Source organism: Neodiprion virginianus, chromosome 5 (assembly GCF_021901495.1).
Source record: "Neodiprion virginianus isolate iyNeoVirg1 chromosome 5, iyNeoVirg1.1, whole genome shotgun sequence".
NCBI lineage: Eukaryota > Metazoa > Arthropoda > Insecta > Hymenoptera > Diprionidae > Neodiprion > Neodiprion virginianus.
In genome coordinates, this window is record NC_060881.1 from 7,127,117 (window position 1) to 7,148,571 (window position 21,455).

Below are 21,455 nucleotides of genomic sequence, written 5' to 3' on the forward strand. Positions count from 1 at the left end.
TACGAATAACAAAAAAAAAAATAAAGTAAAAATAAATGATCAAAAATAAATTGACAGGTATCACGTCGCAAGTTTCCATAATTGCAGATCATACATTGAATGAATAAAATTACAAGGTGAAACCGGGCAGTGATTCTGTACACTACAAATTCCTCACATTTACAAACCGCGTGCTCAATGTAACAATATTCAATGTTATACATATATACATATATATATGTATATATAGAATATCTGAACTTGACTTGTTATATATTATATATTTGTATATACGTATGTAGGTATATCGACTCGTCGGCGTGACAGGAGCGCTTATAAGCGTGCAGTGCCTACTTACTTCACGCGTGGACAGGTACTCGACTCTACCGTATGCACGGAATGACGTCTAAGCGGTAACGAACACCTGTTATTACCGTCCGTACGGGCTGCACACGCGGATACCCGGAGTGCGAGAGGCTTTCGTCCCGCGGGAGGTTCACCCGGGAACAGGGTGGTATTCGCCTTTACCTGGCTGCTCGGGGAAAAGCAAATTGCACGAGTCGCTGGCAAAACTGACAAGGCTTCTGTCGGACGGCGATGCGGTTTCAAATTACAGATCGTATCTCGGGACACGGACTTTAATTATCTGCAAGATTTTTCCGAAACTGCGGTTTCAGTTTTTTTATTTTTATGTTTTTTTTTTTTTTTTTTTTAATTTTTCTCATTTTTTTTCTGGGTGCGCAGTCGATTGAATAGAAATTTCTCGTTTTTTGTGGATTCTTCTAGTGACAAATATTTTAGAGAAGAAAACGGTTTAAACCTTACGCTTTAAACCTTACATCTTTTGAGTATATCGAAGATCATTGCGTGGAAACGGAGATGTTTATTTAAATGACTTGAAAATATTCTCGGACAGTCTTTAACTATGATATCGCAACGCGGATTGGTTGTCTCTAGCAAAATGAATATTTGATTATGAAAAAAGAAGTCGTGTAACAACGAAATGTCGGAAAATTTATCATTCTACTAAAAAAATGATAACTCACTGAATTTTTAATATTTTGAACTGATAATTGACCGAGTAACTCTCGAGACAAGGATATTTAAGAAACAAAAATACGGAGATACTTGAGCGATGAAAAGAAGGTATTTGTTAGATTGAGTGGAGTTGAATTTTTGGAAAAAGAATGAATCAACGATTCACGATAAAATCAAACTGTTTTGGATGTTTTTTATGTGGAATTTACGGTGAACCTAACGTGGGATTTACAAGATTTTTTACAAGATTTTTCTTACGATCGGAAAAAAAATCCAACTCACAGGTAAAGTAAGGACTCGAAATTATAAAATTCGGGACTATTTTTTTTTTTACATTTCTTTCAAGACAACGTAATATGCAGTATTAGAATTGATTAATCCATTCAAGTTTGATTAGTTCGAACGTTTTCAAATATCGTCAAAGAATCTCACCTGGTTTAACTATAAATATTTGTGAAAAATCCTCGGAAATTCCGTAATCCTGGAACACTCATTTCGGAACAATTTAAATTGATAAAAATTCCGTCTCATTCTGGTGAATTATCAAGAGACTTTTGAAATTTCCATCATCCATTCGGAGTTTTGTTGAGATTTTAGAGGATAGTGGAATAAAATATTGATCGTTCGGAAGTTTCGAGGTTTTAATTAATTCCCCGCGTTTGCAGAAGGATTCCGTTACTGCTATGCGTGGGTCTGAATCGCATTACGGCTACTGTTTATCGTTCACGTCTCTCGGAGCCACGCTGAACGCGATTGAACCATGAAAATTGACTAAGTAGTAATATTATTTATAATAAAGTTGAAAAGCAGTGTTCTATTTTTTTCTTTTTATCAAAAAGCTCCATGCATCACACTTATAAAATATAACTGGTTGTTACCGTGTGAAAACTGCTTATTATACGAAGCTTTATTATTAGCTTAAATTTCAAGCATATCAAAATATCATTAATTCTAAGATTCACTTGTATATGTCCCCTCAACTGAATACATATTGCATATTTATATCATACGTTAAGGAATGAGTTGATATTACATCGTTAAAGGCTTTCTGTGCCCCGAGGTACGTGGCTGAAAAAAATTTAAACCTGCTGAGATTTATGAACGATTACATCATCAGACGCGTAATTTAACAACATGCGTGTAATGACGAAATTTTTTAACTATCATGCATAACGTCCATAGGCGCGTCTTTACGCGATCTCGTAAACAATGACGAATGGATTGCAAACGTGCAAAAAATAACCGAGTTCTTATCCCAAGTTTCTATCAAACTTGGAATATATAAGCTTCTTAAGGCTTCGATTGATTTTAGATTGTAAAAAAATATCAGAAGATAATTGTAATCAAACTTTCCATATACGGTAACTCAAATGAATTTCAGATATTTATAAGAATCTTGAAAATTATTTAAATTTATAAAAATTATCGAAAGATATCTGAACAAACTGTTTTTTAATTTTTCTCGTCTCGATCCGATGATCGAAATCCTGGAAAACTTTTTCAAGAATATCTAAAATCGTTCGAATTTCGCACAAGAAACTGAAAAGGAGGAATTTCATAAGACATTTTTCACCAGATACACGCGACATTAATCACGTGAATTTTTTCACTACAAGTTTTTTTTTTTTTTTTTTATCAATATCTTACAAGCAATCTGCGACTATAAATACACGAGACAAACGTTTGCGGAGCGAAAGCGTGTTAAGAACTGTTCAGCATCAGAGCAGCTGATCGCAATCCTTGGCGAGCAGGCGATTCACAGTCAGAACGAGAGTTCTTCCGCCTGCCAGGCCGCTGTTGCTAATTAGTTCCATTTGTACACACGTATAATATACTGTATTACATACACAGCTGATAACTCACGCGACGTCCCTACACGATCGTTAATAATTTTAACCCTTGCAGCTGTTTAAGATTTAATCGAAGTGACGAAACAAACTCAGGGTTTTAATTTTTCATAATATTTTATCGCGCCACCACTCGTCGGTTAATCTATGTATCAACTTGATTTAGGATATATGTTCAGTGGAGGAGTGTAACAACTAAAACAATAATAATAATAGTAATAATAATAACAGTTTATTGGATACGGACGCGCGCAGAACGGATTCCTGCGCGATTTTGCAAAGATTTCACGATGCAAGCAATCACGTCGCTGACTTTCACGGTTTACGTGGTTTACCGTAAACCGTACAGCTGTACCTGAATCGATCCTAAGACGCAGATCTGAGACTAATCGTTGTCGATAAATCAATCGCTGAGGGTGGGGTTGAAATTCCGAATTTTAAAAGTTCCTAAAGCGCCAAATTCCGAATTTTTTCGGTGGCGAAACTCAAAGTAAAGAAATCAAACTTTGACCGAACATCAAAGTTTCGAACGGTCCGAAATTCGACACGCAAAGTTCCGAAAGTGCGAGAATGAGAAAATTTCAAATTATGAAACATCGAAATTCCGAATAATCTATAATTTTCATTTCTGTGAATTTCTGGCTTGGTGTAATTTCATCACTTTGATCTTTCTTTGTCGGGGATTTTCGTTATTTTTACTTTTGGAATCTCGGTCATTCCGACTTGTGGTTCTTTTGATTTTTTTCATCTACCGATCGAGTAAACTACGCTGTCTGAGTGAATCTTAATTTTTGGAATTATACTCTCTCGAAGTATTATTTCAGGGGAGTTTTCTCCATCGTAACTTGAATTTTCGTAATCCGAGCACTCGAAACTTTGTAGTTTCATAAAGTTTGATTTCTCTACTTCAACTTTCCCCGTGAATTAATTCGGAATCAGACGCTTCCATAACTTTTCAAATTGCAGACATTCTATTAAATTTATCGTTACGATTTTTCAGTAAAAATTTTCAAAGCTCGTCAAAGCTCGGCTCTATCATTTCCATCAGATTTTTACTTATTCGCGCAAAAACCTTCGATTGATATACAGTAGACTGGGCCTCGTACAGTAGACTTGAAATTTCAATTTTTTCTTCAATTTTAATTGAGAATAACTTTTGAAAAATTAAATTGAGGCAAAAATATTAAGAGATATTTTTTGTAGAACATTAAATTTCCTTTAAGAATCTGTCATGATCTTTTTTATACATTCATTGATTCGTTAGTCACGAAATTCCAAATTAAAAAAGTAAAATCGAGAAATTATATCAATTTATTAAGCTTAATTACTCGGAAACGGCTTGTCTGACAAAAATCTATAATCAGACCTTTTTTGTAGGGAATTTAATTTTATAAAGGGATAAGTGAAGATAAATTTTTTCACTTCAATATTTCGACAGTTCTGACGTAAAACATCAAATTATTACTAAAAATCAAAAATAGCGATGATAGACCTCTTAAAGTTAATATTAAGGGTTTAAAATTTCATGAAATTTTTTTTTGCCATACTGAATGACATTCTCAATATATTTCTAAAAAAAAAATAGTTAATTTTTTTGGCCCAGTCTAATACACAGCACCCAGATTGTGGTACGTTCAAGCTTCGTCTCGGATGCAACGTTGCACACGCACAGAGGCACACACGTGGTAGGTACACAGATCGCTGCATGCCCGCATTGCAGGCATATCAGCCGTGGCTGCTGCATAAATAAATCACCGTGTGTAATACCGTTTTTTGCCGAGTACTTTAACTGTAGCGCAATTAGGCTCACGAATCACGCGTGCATGCAGCGAACGCATTATAACCCTGGACGTTGCATCGGCGTTGCACCCACCTTCCACCTACCTCGGGATGCATTGCGTCGTCGCATACCGCAAAGCTATCTATCGCAATTGTCGACGTAGGCGTTGGTCGCCGAGCGTGGCAAATCCTTACCCGTTGAATCGTTTTTCTTTACCGAGTACGACGCGACGGCTCCGGATCTTCGATCCTCGGACGCTGCCGCAGCTGCGACGGCGGTAAAATCAACCTTTAACGCCTTCTTAATTCGCTCGGTTTCGCATCGTTTCTTATCATCGTCATCGTTTTATCCAACCGAATTTTCTCCCATCCGGAATCTAATTTTATTAATCCTGCGTTGCAGATAATACGCGTGGCAAAGACTTTCTTACTGTTCGCTTCGTTCGAACGCTTTTTGTGTTACATTTTTTGTTTTCCTTCATTTTTTTGTCAACAGTATCGAATCGAATATCTTGTAAGGGTGTTTTTCGAATATTTATAGGTCACTCGAAGAGTCTGTGATTAATTCGCATCGTTGGAATGAAAATTTTCAAACTTTAGTAAACTTCCTTAGAGTCGATTGTTGGTCAATTTTTCGAACAGTCGTGTATTTGTTACAGGTACGATATTTACTTGGTCTGGGTGAAAAATAAAACTGGATAAAAACAATCGTTGCATTAATTTTGGCAAGTTTATTAGAATACGGTACGTTTTATTACACGAATTGTTAACAATTCAATTTTTTTCGTACTATACGTACATGTGTAAGGATCGCGATCGAAGCGAGTGATAAACGATAATAGTACGGACCTTGAAAGGTTTGAAAATCACACCGGTGATCCGATAAACGCCATAAGTTTCTTCGCTCGGCAATTATTTGATTTATTAAAACTGTTTGAAGAAATTCAAGTATCTACCTATCGGTCTCGCGTGTAATTTATCACTAGGAAATCAATAAGACAGCTACTCGAATCAGTTGAATTTCGATTCAACAGTTCGATATTTACATCCGCTCTTTTACCCTCGATTTTTTAAATCGTAGATACTTATAATAATTATACGCACTTTATCCGAATACGTTTTTAAGTTATACACAATCATCCTGTCAAATAGGAAAAAATAAATAAAATAAGATGAAATTGAAGCGAAGAAAAGTAAACACGAAGTACCCCAAAAGTACGTAATATTGTTGAACGCGTTAAATCTCGGCTTATAATGTAATAATACATCCTGTATATAACAGTTTGAAGACGGTGCAATTTTTCTACCATTAACCTTAATGGTGTTTCAAAAAATTCTCCATTAACGATTGCTCCGCGTTACTGCTCGGAGAGTTGCCTAGAAACTGCCTCGCCTACAACCAGCCACAAAATATCCCAGCAATATTACCGAGTCTCGAAGAGATCGGCAGCGAAGATGGTCTTCTCGGCGCGTAGAAAACGCCGTGCGCAACGGCGCAGCTAAGATCGATGGAAAGATAACAACAAAACCAAAACCGAAACGAGAAAAAATGTAAAAAAAGAAAGTAGAAGAAAAAAAAAAAAGAAAACGACAACAGCGTCACGAGGTGGATACGTAATGATGGATGATTATTTAAAGTAGCTTTGCATCGTACGTCCGTTGTTTATTTTTCTCTCTCTCTCTCTCTCTGTTCTCACTATTAATATTTCTCATATTACACTCATTCATTTTTCTCCAAATTCGATAAGGCTACGAGAGAGGAGAAAGAGAAAAATAACGACAGAAATTCCATTCTCACGAATGATTCGCCAAATTTTTTTCTACGATTATATATTTGGCTCAGCATTTATATATTCTCGTTATGTAAACGGATTCCGGTCGATGCATGTTTCTCGCAGAGGTGGAAAAGAGATATGATTATAACACTATTGGGTGTCAAATTAGTTAAACGGTTATTTCCATGGCTCGGGAATCCGGGGAAACACGCGAGCTTTTACCGGAAACTGGGGAAAACGTGGGCGTCAAACTGCTGGTGTTTAATCTTTTTAGAAATGAATTACATCTAGCGGTGAAATGTTTCGTTTTGTTTTTTTTCAATCTATTTCGATTCCGTATCTTTCAACTCAAGATATCTGATTTTTTTTCAAAATTTTCCTAAACCTGTATGAAAAGTCATACGCATATCCTCTACGGTTTACAGATTTTTTAAAAATCTTTTTCATGGCAATTCAGTCTATTCTAAAAATATCAATATTATTTTTTTCAGACAAAAAAAAAATTAACTCTAAATAGACTATAAAATTAGAAATGTGAACGAAAATTACACGTGTGTTTTTTTCCGATTAGAAAACATACCGCAATGAAAAGACAATCTTGAATACATTTATTTATTTTCAGATAGTTATTGGAACTGTTGAGAAAATCTCATCCCGTGAGAAACAAAAAAAAAAAAAAAAATAAAATAAAAAAATTCGCGAGTCAAACTTTTGTTACGAATTTGTTAAACGTATGTCCACTATAATGCATAACCGTTTTTGAAGAGTTAAAGAGTCCTCGAGGCGTCGCGTCGGCCAGGATGGAACACCAAAGACTCCAGCGTTTAATTGGAATATGATTAATGTCGCTTATTAAAGTAACTTTCGCATTAGCCACGGCTGTCTCGTTACAACGCATTATATATTACGCGGTATAAACCAGCCGGGAATCGCCTATAGAACCTGACGCGTGTTACAGATAAAGAAGGTACGCCCGGAGTTTCGTGAAAGAAGTTTGAGTCGCGGTGGTTAACGTCACGCAATTATTAAAATTTGCACCGTTGCATTCTATACAACGAAAATATTTATACACATATACGCATAATATGTATATATGATCGCAATGCGCGGCTGCTTTCATTCAAATTACACATATTCACACTTAACTGTATAATTTTCTTTCATGTCTGATATTTTGTTTCGCGATGCCCTTATTGTTATAAATTTTATGTTGGATTCAAATCGTGTGTGGCCATGTGTGAATTATACGGGCGGTGATTTTTGCCATGAAAAATACAGGTAATAAAATTGTCAAACAATAGGTATAATAATTATTGCCGCGTATGTTTTTTTTTTCTTTCATTACGATAAAGTGTAATCATCTTAGACATAATAAATTCAGTCTTTGCTGACAACGTGGTTCATCACGTGTGTGAAGATTTAATTTTAGATTACCGAAGATCTTTTTTTTGATCTCGATCAGTGCCTGATGTGTAAGATTGCATTAATTTGCGAATATAACCGCTCACCTGTCAGTTATTTCTGTTAGACAGATCCAATTTACTGCAAAAATTAGCACATTCGTGATTTACAATCGATTTAAAAACTGTGAGAACTTTGAAATGGGTTGTTTGGTGAAGAAGAAAAACGTTTGTTTACTGCAGAAATAATGTCGGAAGTGAATTTTTTCATTATCTTTACTCATGTTATATTACACCGGTCAACACGAGTTTCGATTCTGGGTTCTAGATGTGAAATTTTGATTTCTTGTTCGTAACTAATAAATGAAAAAGTAGTTTTATCGTATAAAGTTTGCTTTTTGTAGAAACCAGAACGATATTTTGGATGTTAAGAAAAATTACCTATTCTCTCAATCATTTATTATAAATAACGACTAAACAAACTTTAGTTTTGCATTTAAATCATTTTTATTCAAAAATAATAACTGATTATAAACTACAGATGTAAAAGAACTGATAGACAAAGTTTAAAAATGAATATTTTTCGTACCTCTTGTATTTTCGTACGGACTTTCTCGTATCAAATCCCAAACTTGATCTCTCATTCTCTCATTATACTGCCTGTGATAACGTTAATAACTATAAAGCCCGTCACATCTTGGTGAATACGTTTTTCTCTTTCTTGCAAATCGTCACCCATATTAGCTATCAACCAAAAACTTCAAGACTTATTTATCAACATAAAAAAGACAAAAAAAAAAATAACCTTATAAGTAATAAATAAAGGTTTCGGTTATTATTCGAAGTATAGAATCGAAATTTATTGATTTCAATTGAATCTAAAGAATAATACATTTTTTTTTGTCGATCTGTGTTATTTGGTAACTATTGTAATAATTTGATGCTGCTGCAACAAAAAGAAGAAAAAAAAAAAGAAATGCAGCGAACTAAACAGACAGATTTAACAAAAAAAATGTTATAATAACCCAAAAATGTGGTATTGTCGACCAGAATCATACTAAATAGTTACTTACTGTAACTACATTTTTTAGCGATTTCGTCAGCGGGCGTTATTCTAACTTATTCTAACGCTACCAAAGTAATTAACTGTAACAAATGAAATTCTTCTCAGCGGCAAGTTTTCTTCCGTGCACATGCAGCATTAGAATAAATGCAAGAATTACCAGAGGCGGTCGCCAAAGAGGATTTATCTCCATTGGACTTCGTTTGCACGTTAACAACTTTGACAACACGATCCGTTTCGGTCCCTGTATTATAATGCGTGTATAAACGATCGTTCAAAACTCGGTATTTTCATATTGCTCATTATACGCATGCGGCGTTGTAAAATATATACACATACATATACATGTATGTATATAGATGTATGTAAATACGAAAGTCTTATGGAAGCAGCTGTCGCAAGGAATCGTATCAACTCCACGGCATGCATAGCTTTGAATTATAATTATACGCGCATCTAGAAATATATTATTATTCTCAGTCGAAAATACTCTCACAGGCACACGAGTCCGAGTTTCTTGTATTTTACACACGAATCTGCGTGCATGTATGTTGTAAAGTTGAAATCCCAACCGAGTTATACCGATAATATACCCACGTCGTCGTGATTTTCTCCGAGTCACGCAAAGCGAATTCCTCGGGCGTGCTACGTCGGCCCTTGCATGGCATCCGGCTCACCGCTTAACCCGCTGAAACGTACACCAATCATCGTCTCATATCCACCTGTTAGCAGGTCCCGTATTATGTGTCAGCCATAGCGACACTCGCCGTGGACCGCGAATCGAGAATTCGTTGATGCAGGTCTGTTGAATGCGTACGATCACGCCGAGGCGTGGAGAGAATCAATTTTTCTTTTGCCGAAAAGGCCGAGGAACGAAAAATAATTGGCTCTTATTTTTTTCGCTATTTAAACCGAACGACAATCGAGTTGTGCGAAGACAGTGAATTTCTTACACAACTGAAACGTAATGTCAGCGAAATTAAATTACTCGTATCAAAAGTTCAGCAATTATTATCTTATGTTCGATTTTTCTTTTAGTTTTTTGACGACAGAAAAAAAATATACAACCTGATTATGCTGTACAATTTCTCTGCTTTGTATCGCTGCGTACGAAGATTTGATTTTTTTTTTTTTTTCATTTCATTTCGTGCAAAGATTCGCTCGAATTTTATTCACAGCAGTCTGAAGAATCGTCGATATTTTTTTTTCTTATCACGAGAATTTCTTACATGGAAGGCCGAAGCCTCGTTTCGTTTCGATCTTGACTCGCGATGATCGTTGATATTTGATTCAAGTACACGCGCGCAAGTCACTGTCCTCGACTGGCATTCAGTTGAACGAAAATTCAGTGGAAGTCTCTTCGTTGTACCGTGCACACCGCATTTTCTCATGTATATCGCGTTACCTTTTTTTTTCTCTCTTTTTTTCTTCTCGTTTTGTTACATTTTATTTCAAGTATAACTTTTTCCTACGTGTTTAAACTCTCCCTTAAATTTCTTCCTTCTGTAGGTGGGTATTTCATTTAGGTTAACTTTGAAAAATATAAATATAATAACGTTCTCAGTATTGTTGTAAATAGTTTCGGAAGTAACACGAGCTCAATTCCTTCGTTTATATCGATAATGATCAGGTGATATTGACGAGGTTACAGAGTATTGGCGAGTACAGTCTTTTCTGAAACAAGGGCTTATCCTGTATTTAGCATAAGTTCAAATTCATTAGCCGAAATTCTATTCCGACAGAGTTGTTCCCTCGTTAAGGATTTTCATTTTTACTTGTACGAGATATGAAAATTGAAAGAGAAAAGGAAATTGGAAGCACCGTCAAGAGACGAGACGAAGTCTCAAATCCGCTGCGGAGTCTGTTGGAGGCCGCGATCAGGAGGGCGAAGGGAAGGGAAGGGAGGAAGGGGGCAGATCGGCCGCAAAAGAGGCAAGGCTGACGAACGAGGATGGAGAGATGTGGAAAAAGTAAGGGAGAGAAGAAGAGGGAGAAGAAGAAGAAGAAGAAGAAGAAAAAGAAGAAGAATAAAAGGAGGAGGAGGTGAAGGAGGAGAAGGAGGAAAGAAAAAGATAGGTGGATCAGAACGAGGTGGAATGATACGGACGGAGAGAGGAGAGAGAAGGAGAGAGGGATAGAAATCCTGCAGGGCAGAGATACATGGTGTGGCTTACAGGAGGTTAACGCACGATTATGTGATCATCGGACGATGCATGCGTTCTTTTTACCATCCCAGAGAACTAGTTTACACCGCGAACCGAGCCGGGCGACGCGCCTCGACACGGTGTCGACAGCCGATCCGATTTTGATCATTGAAATTCAGGTCTAGGTTCCATGCCGGAAGTACTTCTTCCCGTAATTACGTCGAAGTTCGATCCTGAAAAGAACGATGATCGACGGAATTCGGATCCTCCCCCGCCATGATAATTGGGGGCGCTGCGTTGAAGTTCCGAAAACGAAAGTTGAAATAAAGAAATCAAACTTTGAAGAAACAACAACGTTTCCAATGGTCGGAAACCCGACGGATCAAAGTTTCCGAAATTCAAGATTCCAAAAATTCAAGTTACGAAAAGAACAAAGATTCCCGAAATGTAACGTTTCGATAGAATAAAATTCCAAAAATTAAAATATACTCAGACAGCGTAGTTTACTCAACGTTTACTCTTACGTCAAGTTCACTCAAATTTTTAAACTTTCTCATTTTCGCACTTTCGGAACTTTGAAGCGTCGGGCTTCGGATCATTCGAAACTTTGATGTTTCGTCAAAGTTTGATTCCTTTGCTTCAAGTTTCGCCGCGAAATAACTCGGAATTTGGCGCTTTTGAAACTTTTCAAATTCGCAATTTCAAGCTCACCCCAATAATCGCATTACCGGAAGCGTAGAGATTTGTCAACGGTATCGATCCCGTTGCCGTTGATACCGATACCCCGTGGATACACGTTGTACTCGGTGTCTGAGCGTTACATTACGCAGACAATACATACACACAACGTATATAACCCAGATAGCTTTTATTATATTCCCGTTTCGATTTCACGGAGTTTTGAAATGGCCGCGGTTTAATCGGCGCGTAATTTGAGCGTAATAATGTCTCGGAGAACGACGTTGAGGCCGGGATACGCCGGATAGTCCCCCTGGTTCCCCGTTGAGAGACGGCAAGAACCACCCAAGAAGCGAACGGTTCGATAACTTCGCGGACGGGCTGTGAACGCGAGAAAACCAAACGCTGCGCCTTGTCTGCGATATCTAATACCGGAAAGTTCGCCGGCGTTCATTTCTGCGAATCGTCGTTCTGTCGGATCAATTTTTCTCCTTCGACTAAATACCGGCAAACACAAATTGCCGGCACGATGAGGCTCCCTGGTTTTTCATCTTCTTCTTACGTCTCGTTACATCGAAAGATCGTTAAAAATTTCCCATAGAACATTGCCGGTCGCTTGAGTTTTCGAAAAATCGATCGTTACTCTCGTAAGACTGAATTTGAAGCATCGGTACACTGAGAAAGATTTCATTTGTTACAGTAACTAGAAAAATTGAGTAAAACAGGTATCGTTAAAAAAACTGTTTGAATATCGTTGGAATTAGGAAAAACGAGGTACGCCTGACCATTTGGCGCTATCGTCGATCTTTTTTTGGTGATCGCAACGCAAAATCAGTTTGTGAGGTTTACTCTACTTTTTTAGCTAAGCGAGGCTTTAACGTCAATTTATCGTTGCACAAGCAATAAATTTTCGCAACAGTGATCGTAATGAGAAAGAATAGTAACGGATACTAGACTCTCCGGTAACAGCTAGAAAACTAATTCTCATTTTCTACCTAGAACTATATTTTTCGATTCTGATAAAAAATGAAAACAGTTGAGGACCGAGCGGTAAGCGCAACTAAAAATTTTTCTCAGTGTAGTATATCGGCATCATTTTATGAAAAAGAAGCTGCTCGTGACAAGAAAGAAGGAAAACGGATGCCATCGGTGTGAATCAGAAGCTGGTACAAAGTGCCTGGAGGAGGTGGAAGAGCGCCTCTAGGTGCCTCGGTTATACGATGCCGGGGCAATAGGAACAATCGTAATACACGCCCGGTTTAAGAGCGGTAGCTCGTCGAGACTCCTCTTAGGCTACATAGTTTATATTACAGACTGGACGCTGGAGCTGTATAATGTCGTACAAGTTATCCAGAGAATTTACACCACCTGGTACACAACGCGAGCCGTGCACCAAGGATACGTACTCGGTAGCCGAATGCTTATGAAGCTATAATCGGCTCGTTGGAAAGGCCGTGCTGGTGCAGGCGGCTTCGTAAAGCGTTGGTTTGAAAATGAGCATTGGACCTATCGCCGGGCACCCGAATGGCTCAATTAGATGAATTGTGTGTCCGTATAGATGAGTTTTTAGATAGGCCCAGGCATTGTGAGCGTCGTATAACGGACGAATTGTCGGAGATAAGAAAATTTGACGGAAGAAGAAGATCGAGGAGAAAAATAAGCCGAGGTGAGATGCGGTGAATGATCTCGGATCCGTGCAGGCTGCAGTCTTTGGAAACCTCTTACGCGGTTCGAATTGATCGTAATTCAATAAGACGAGGAGAACAGTCTTCGCAACAATGCTTTAATTATTGAGCTGGATGACGGTGTGTAAGTGGAACGTGCACAGCTTACTTCCTTTACGCGATTCGTTCCGTCGGATTTTACTCGGTTCTATTTTGCTTGCATCTTTTATTTATTTCTATTCTTTATTTCTTTTTTTTTCTTATCCTTCGTCGACCAAGGATCGATCGCCGCGGCGCTACGGGATCTACGATCCTGTATCGTAGTTTTCATCCTGGCATCCAGATCTTGAGTCACCGTCCGATCAACCTCCGGGACAACCGCAGCCGTGAAATTACAACTTAGTCACGACGAGGAGAGGTCAACTAGCCGCGGACGAAATTCCTACGTCTTACAGTGCCATTGTGCCTCTCGGCTAGTACGTGATCCACAATTCTCCCAAACATCGTGTGTTGTATCAAACCAATAGCGTCTTCGGACGATGGTTAAATTATAGTCGTCTGTAATCCACCGAGTTTGAATATGATTTGTGAGCATACGCGCGTATCTGTTACTCCATGGACGAACCCTTGCATATCTTGATATCTTATCGACGCATACTCGACGTAAGGAAGATACTCGGAGGGGAAAACTCGTGCCGTTAATTGCCGATCGGGTTGTGCGTCGTACGTAAATATCGGTAGGTGGTTATGTGCCGATGGTTGTACATATATCTACTGGGTGGAAGATATTTCAACACCACGGCAAGTGGTTTACGTGTAGGTACCTTGTATATAAGGTCCGAGAAATGAATCGGTTCAATAATTCGATATGTTGAAAGAAGTATCTTAACTATCAATCGCTCGGCATTAGTTCTTTCGGTTATTGCGCTCTATTTTATTTTCCGTATCTCGTTGTTGTTGTTGTTGTTATTTTTTCATCCAGCCTCGTTCGTTACTACATACACACACGTACCTACGTATCGTACACGCGAGCATTCGCTGCTTCCACCTCTCGGAAGCCGTTGGATGGCCGGCATGGCTTGGCCTGGCCTACGCGATCGAAAACGGGAAGGTGAACGGAACGTAACGTAACGTAACGTTTACCACCCGGCTTCGCCGTGCGATCTGATCTAGCATCTTTCAAACGCTGCTACAACGGCCGCCGGTATAAATCTCGCGTCTTTCGTCTCCGGCTCGTTCAATTTACAACAATTACAAAGCACAATACTCTGGGACGTGTAACGCGGCTCGCCACTTGTCTGTGAGAATAGCTTATACATCCATCCGCTCCTGCTGGCCGCAGCAGCTCATGCTCGTAGAAGGTATAATACACGCTTACAACGCGTTACAGGGATCAAATTAAAACGATATCGTTTCTACGATTTTTATCGAATTTCCTCGGTATTTTGCCACCCAAGTGTGCGGAACTCATCCACGAACCTCGCGCGATGCGATACATATATCCGATGTGTACCTAAACGGAGTAGGAAAAATGGTATTTATCCACTTTGTTTTTATTGCCAGTTTGTCCGAGGATGCAACGGCTACTCTACCTCTTCGGCGGTAGGTAGAGGGCTCACAATGAGTATAACCATTACCATTACCTCCGCCATTATGTACGCAGTACTTTCTTATACACACCCGTTGCACCGACGTTAAGCCTCGACGCCCAGCATGGGGTATATGCGCGAGTATAAGCATCGTGCCTAAGATCCGAACCCGCGGCTCGCCCGGATCGTTATTATAACATCCGATGTATCTCCCATTGTGCCCCTATTGGGTAACAGCAATTATCGATTCTTGTCGCTTAATGCGATTAATCGAACCGATTCAGGAGCGATCGTGACTACCAATCCTCCCCTGCTGCTGCCGCCGCGCACTGCTTCTCACATTTCAGTTCAACTATCCGATGCTGTACGAGCGCCATGCCCGTTGGATCGCGTCTTCGTTTCGAAACTTGGCTTCCAAAAGCCAGAGAGTCAGAGTCCGCGTAAATTAACATTGGAACAACGCCAGTTGTAGTTTTGGCGTTTGTTCGCACATTCCAAGCTCTCGTCACAGTTGCAGCAGGGATAAGCACCGTGGTCCAGGGTGTCGGGAACAGTTCCAAATCGGCTGAAGACCGACCGTTACATGTAAGGTCCTTGGTCAAAGCTCCAAACGTTACCAACATTCGCGCTTTGATCGTTCGAAACGACGTACCTACCTGCAGTTGACACTTCTGAAGTTGACCTGTCCGAATAACTTCTGACATACGTTGTAGTATCCGGGAACCAGACCATTCGAAACGACGATATTCGATGTAACGGTCCGCAGCCTGAACTCTGCATCAGGCAATTCGGAATTTCGACGAGCACTAATGGCGAGCAATGTAGGTACTCGCGCAGAGAAACTGCGAACACGGATCGAACGGGATTCTCCAGGGCGTGCGGGTAATGAATTCGCGTGATCACTGAATAATTCGCTCGAGAATCATGCTTCGCCTCCGGCCTCAACGCCGAGGCATGAGTACGAGATCAGGTGACCACGCACGCCTAACTCGTCACGACGAGGTCCACGGACGTTTAGAGCGATTCCCGCCGGCTGGAAAATTGTCAATAATTGCTACAATCTTGGAGGATATCATGCGCCAGCAGAGTGTTGCAGCACTAGCTGCAGCATCTCCGCCAAGCGACGATTTAATAGCTCAGGTACTGCCCGCGTATGTCCGCGGAGTCGAGTTGAGGCGTGACATTATCGACAACCGAAGATGATAAAGCGTGTCTGGTGACACCGTCGTGCGTTTCTTACGTGTTCCTGTCAGCCGTAACCTTTTCGCACACGTTCGTACTACTCGTGGAAATTGAAATCAGATCCGCGGATACGTAACGGAGGTTCAAAAGTCGAATACCGCGTGGGTCTGCAACAGTGTCATAACAGGCGAATAAGACTGCACTCGAGGACGACGCGAATCTTGGAAGACTCGATGGAGTCCGTCCTCGATATAATCGCAGCTAGGATGAAGTTGAGTGAGAAATAAAATAGATGACATATTTCGAATGTCGTGGAAGCGCGGACGAGTGGACACGTCTGTACCCGTTTCCGGGATAAGTTTTAGATACTGTTTAGCGTCGCGTCGCATCAAACACGGTCGGAATAGTTGACGTACCTGGGACCGAGGTACGCGTGTAGCTGCTTACGAGGACGAGGGACAGGGACGTTGGAATTGCTGTACCGTACGATCACACATATCGGCATAGCTCCGTTAAGTATATAAGTGCGGCATCTGACGTCCGTTGGTGATCGATCACTCTTGTTATTTATTATACGTCTCCCGCAACCGCTTCAAATATCTGTAATATGTTCACCACTCGTACGGTATAAGAGGTCGCGTGCACCTCGATCTCTGCTCACTGGTCTAACTCTGCACGACATTCGGTAGGTACATCTCGGAGTCCGTGTCTATGATCTGGCCCGTACGGCTGCTGAATCAATAACGTGTCTTACAATCGGAGAAACAGTTGGTTCTATTTTTTATTATTATTTTTAAAAGTACCGACGAATAAACCAATTGTCATTCACCTTGTGAGATCTGGCAACAGGCATTAGATCAGAGAAAGGTTTTCTCCGAGTAGATTGTAATTTATATTTCATTCTTCGGTATACTGAAATTGTCACAAGTGTATTTTTTTTAAAAAAAAAAAGAACGGTCAGATTCGTTGGATCTTCCGATCGTTACACAATTAGTCTATTAATTTTCGTTCTGCATTCAAAACCACGTTAACATCAGTCATGGTAAAAGCTTTAACCGAGGAGTCAAGTCGTAATTCATTTGAAACCTAGCGGTGCTTCACTTTATTGTTAGTGAAATACGCGGTAACACGTACACGCGTAAGCGTGGCAATCGTCGAGCAGGAATCAGCCGAATGACCATTTCGATACACCGATTATATTATCGGATCGGCAGGGTCTTAACCGGTCATTTAGTGGTGTTTTAACCTCGGTAAACACGACTCCTTAAACCCGTACGGAACAGCCGTTTATTACTCGGTCGGAATTTATTAGTTTAGGTGAGGCAGGCGCGGCCATCGAGGTTGAAGCGAAGCGGTATCGTTTCGAGCCCTCCCGCGTTTAATCGATCTCTGATATTCCGTTTCGTTAGGCATGCACGTACATCGTATCGCAGTGTGTATTGGCATAGTTGTACAGGCATATACAGGTATACAGTCGGGCGCGTACAGCCGTAGAGATACGTAACGGCGTGGGTGGGTGGATGGGTGGGTACGTTTCGTGGTCGACATTCGCTCCGCGAGCTACGGAAAGCGGCTGCTCCAGCTTCATTCCGCACCGCCATTCCACGTCTTCTCTCCGAGCGGCCGGAGCGTGGTTTTTTTCGTTCGCCCCCTCCCGCGTGAGAATTTTTTGTCAATTTTTTTTTTTTTTTTTATTGTTTGTTTTTTTTCTTCTCTTTTATCAACCTTTATTTTTTATCTCTCTTACCGCCGCTATTTCTCTCTCCCGGTTCTTATATCTATAAACGCGCGGCGCTCCGCTGGTCACGGATCTTCCGATCCGGTGATCTATTACAGGATCCCAGCGTCATCCGAGTCTAGTTTGAAAAGCAATCAGAATATCTGTCCTCGATTCTCTCCGCCTTGAAAATCCACGCATCGGTTAATTAACCGTGCGGTTTATTCCCCGTCCCTCCGTCGTTCACCCTTCCCAGAATGTACGCGATACGCTTTTCTATCCGTTGCCCAATCTACACGCGGTCCATTACCTGCACGGCACACGCGTGTCTTGAGAATTTAAAAATCGACCAACTCTTCCGGCCGAAATTATATTACACTGAGAGAATTTTTTAATTCCGGTTACCCGCTCAGTCTGTGATTATTTTCATTTTTCTACCACAATCGAAAAATACAGTTCTAGGTAGAAAATGAAAATTAGTTTTCTAGCGTGCCTCGTTTTTCGTAATTCCAACAATATTTAAACAGTTTCTTTAACGATACCTGTTTTACTCAATTTTTCTAGTTACTGTAACAAATGAAATTTTTCTCAGCGTACATCTATCTACGACTCGAGTCTCTGACGGCGTGGTGGGATTATTTTTCTTCGACTAAAGCACGATTGGGAAGTGTGCGCCGGTAGAAACTCGCAAAAAGTCTATGTACGGAATCGAGGCGTGCAGGGCGCGCTGCAGTTATAAACGTATAAATTACCGCCAAACTAATTATGCAAAGTATCTATTAACCGCGCATAGCTGCTCGTTTTCCGGCACTGTTGATTTTTATTTTTTTTTTTTTTTCCGACGACGATATTATACGCCGCGGTGCAGCGGGCAGTAAAATAGGACCGAGTACTTAATACATATACATATATATAGATATATATAAGGTCGTTACGAATGCAGGGTACATAGAGGTTGCGGTCTACTAATAGCGTGTAATTAACCAGGGGTATACATGAGTAATATAATATAATATAAATACTGCGCACACACCATTGCCCCCTCAAATTGGAAACTCGTTGCAACTCGTTGTGGGAAACAATTCAAACAGTTCTCGCACTCTCCTGTAAAGGATTCACGGATACAACATTTTGTACGACGGTATCGATATGACGTCGAGCTTTCGTCTGTGCACGTGTAACGTTCGTTTTCAGCCTGCAGTCGTACACTGAGAAAAATTTCATTTGTTACAGTGACTAGAAAAATTGAGTAAAACATGTATCGTTAAAAAAACTGTTTGAATATTGTTGGGATTACGAAAAACGAGGCACGCAACCATTTTCCGCTATCGTCGATCCCTTTTTGGTAATCGCAACGCAGAATTAGTTTGCGAGGTTTACTCTACTTTTTTAGTTAAACAAGGCTTTAACGTCAATTTATCGTTGCACGAGCGTTAAATTATCCCAACAGTTGCGAGAAAATATAGCAACAGCGATCGTAATGAGAAAGAATAGTAACGGATAATAGACTTTCCGGTAACAGCTATAAAACTAATTTTCATTTTCTACCTCGAACTATATTTTTCTATTGTGGTAAAAAATGAAAATAGTTGAGGACTGAGCGGTAACCGGAAATAAAAATTTCTCTCAGTGTACATAAGATTGGCTGCACGGCTATTGCTGCCGACTGTGAAACGTTCGTATCACGCAGGCATAATGCACCTATCACATTTCGTATTACACTGTACTCCGAATCACCGTATAATCCCGCTAATGCACAACAACACATTATGCAACCAGCCAACGCCTAGGCAAGGTAGCAGTTTTGATATTTAGTTACGCCAGCTAGGATACCGCGTGTGTAGCGTGTATGTAAATAAAGAGAAGGAACATTATTACAAGAGAATGAAACTGCCGCGATAACCGACGAGGAAGAAAATATGTGCCCAATGACGATCGAAGGCAATCAAGCTTTCGCAAGCCTTTCCGATGGCTATTCTTTCGTAGGAATAATTACCGATCGCGAATAGAAAAATTTGTGAAAATTTCGGATATATGTTCAGAGTCAACAAAGCCTTGGGAGTTTTTAAGGAGACGCGTGCAGTGAATTACCGTTCGTCCGTGATCGTCGTGCATACCAGATTGTTCAACAACTCGGTTTTATTAGACTTGGGAAAAATGGTACTATCGGATCTAATCTGAGTATTCAGCTCATGCAGCGCCGATTTACGACCCAGTGCAGTGTACACATTGTTGCCGAGTCGCGTACCGTGAATTTCACATGCCCCGATCAGCGGTGGGATGCATGAATGCGTTCGCGTTGCCCGGAGCAAGGATCCGAGGCAGTAAAAGCTCGGGATAGAAAAGTCGGACTTTGTTAACGTTCCCCCTGACGTATGCACCCGTGATTTGTGCACCGGCAGGCTTCCGATCGCCGTTTCCACGCTCCTCGACAGTCTCACTTGCACAGCGGAATCTTTGCGCGGTTTTGGTCTTGCACCTTGTTGCTGGCAAGGTACTCCAAGTTCTCGAAGCTCGGAGCCGCCCGTTCAGGGAGGCAGCCGAGGATCTCGAGGAGGTAGGTAAATGAACTGGTTAGCGGTTGGGCAGCCGAGGCCCTGGCAAGGTCACGACCTGGACGTCGCCGCCAGCCGCCAGCAACAAGAGCCAAGAGTCTGGCCTCTGTTCTCCGTTCCTCGAGCGAGTCCAACCCAACCCAACCCAACCGATCCGTGCATCACTACCACCGTCTCTCGCCCAGCTGATTCTAGTTTCTTTTTCCTCGATTCTAGGGATCTTTAACCCTGATCTTTTTCATCCCAAAACAGACGTGAACGGCCATCAAAATTCGATGCAGCAAAAATTGTTACCCTTGTTCTTCTTTTCATATACATTCTCAAACATATTCAAACATCGAAAGAGAAAAAAAAAAAAAAAAATGTTACTCAACTATCTGCATACATGTAGAGGTAGTACGGAGTGCCGTTGGAGCTTGGTACTGTACAGTTTTGTTTTATGTATATGTGTAACAAATATATACATATATATATTTGTAAATGTATATATATATATATATATATATATATATATACATATATGTAAAATGTATACGTATACCGTTTCGACCGTACTCTTTAATTTTTTTTTAATTGTTTTTAGTACTTTTTTTTCTCCATTTTTCTCTATTACTCGTAATTCTAGCGAACCTTCTTACGCTCGTACCGTACAACGTTTTTACTCTTATAGATGTATACGTATGTATGGTTGGTTGGTGCTCTTCCGTGAATCGTTACCATCACCAATCGATCTATATAGTCGCGTAGAGCGCGACTAGAATAGCCGTAGGCTACCGATCCGGGAAGTCATGTATATATATATATATATATTTTTTTTTAATTGTTTTTTAATCGTACCAGAGAAGAACCAGCCTCATATTCTTCCGTTCAGATATGCTCATTGGTTTCGCGTGGTATTTGAATTTTGAAGATGTGTCCCGTATGGGTGAAATAAAACTTATTCTTTGCAGTATCTTACACATCCGTATATAATATGAACTTATACATGTACTTGGATGAAGTTATACATGTATACACGGTGTTGCACACTTGGTGAAGATAAAAA

General features: G+C 40.2%; 1 protein-coding gene and 1 long non-coding RNA gene across 2 annotated transcripts in view; one reads left to right on the forward strand and one right to left on the reverse strand.

Moving 5' to 3' along the window:
- The window catches only part of LOC124305689 (protein cortex-like), a 237,579-nt gene that overhangs the window by 84,652 nt on the left and 131,472 nt on the right, over nt 1-21,455 (forward strand). The window lies entirely within an intron of this gene.
- Nucleotides 1-21,455, reverse strand: part of LOC124305696 (uncharacterized) — an 81,058-nt gene that overhangs the window by 58,501 nt on the left and 1,102 nt on the right. The gene's annotated exons all lie outside the window — the stretch shown is intronic.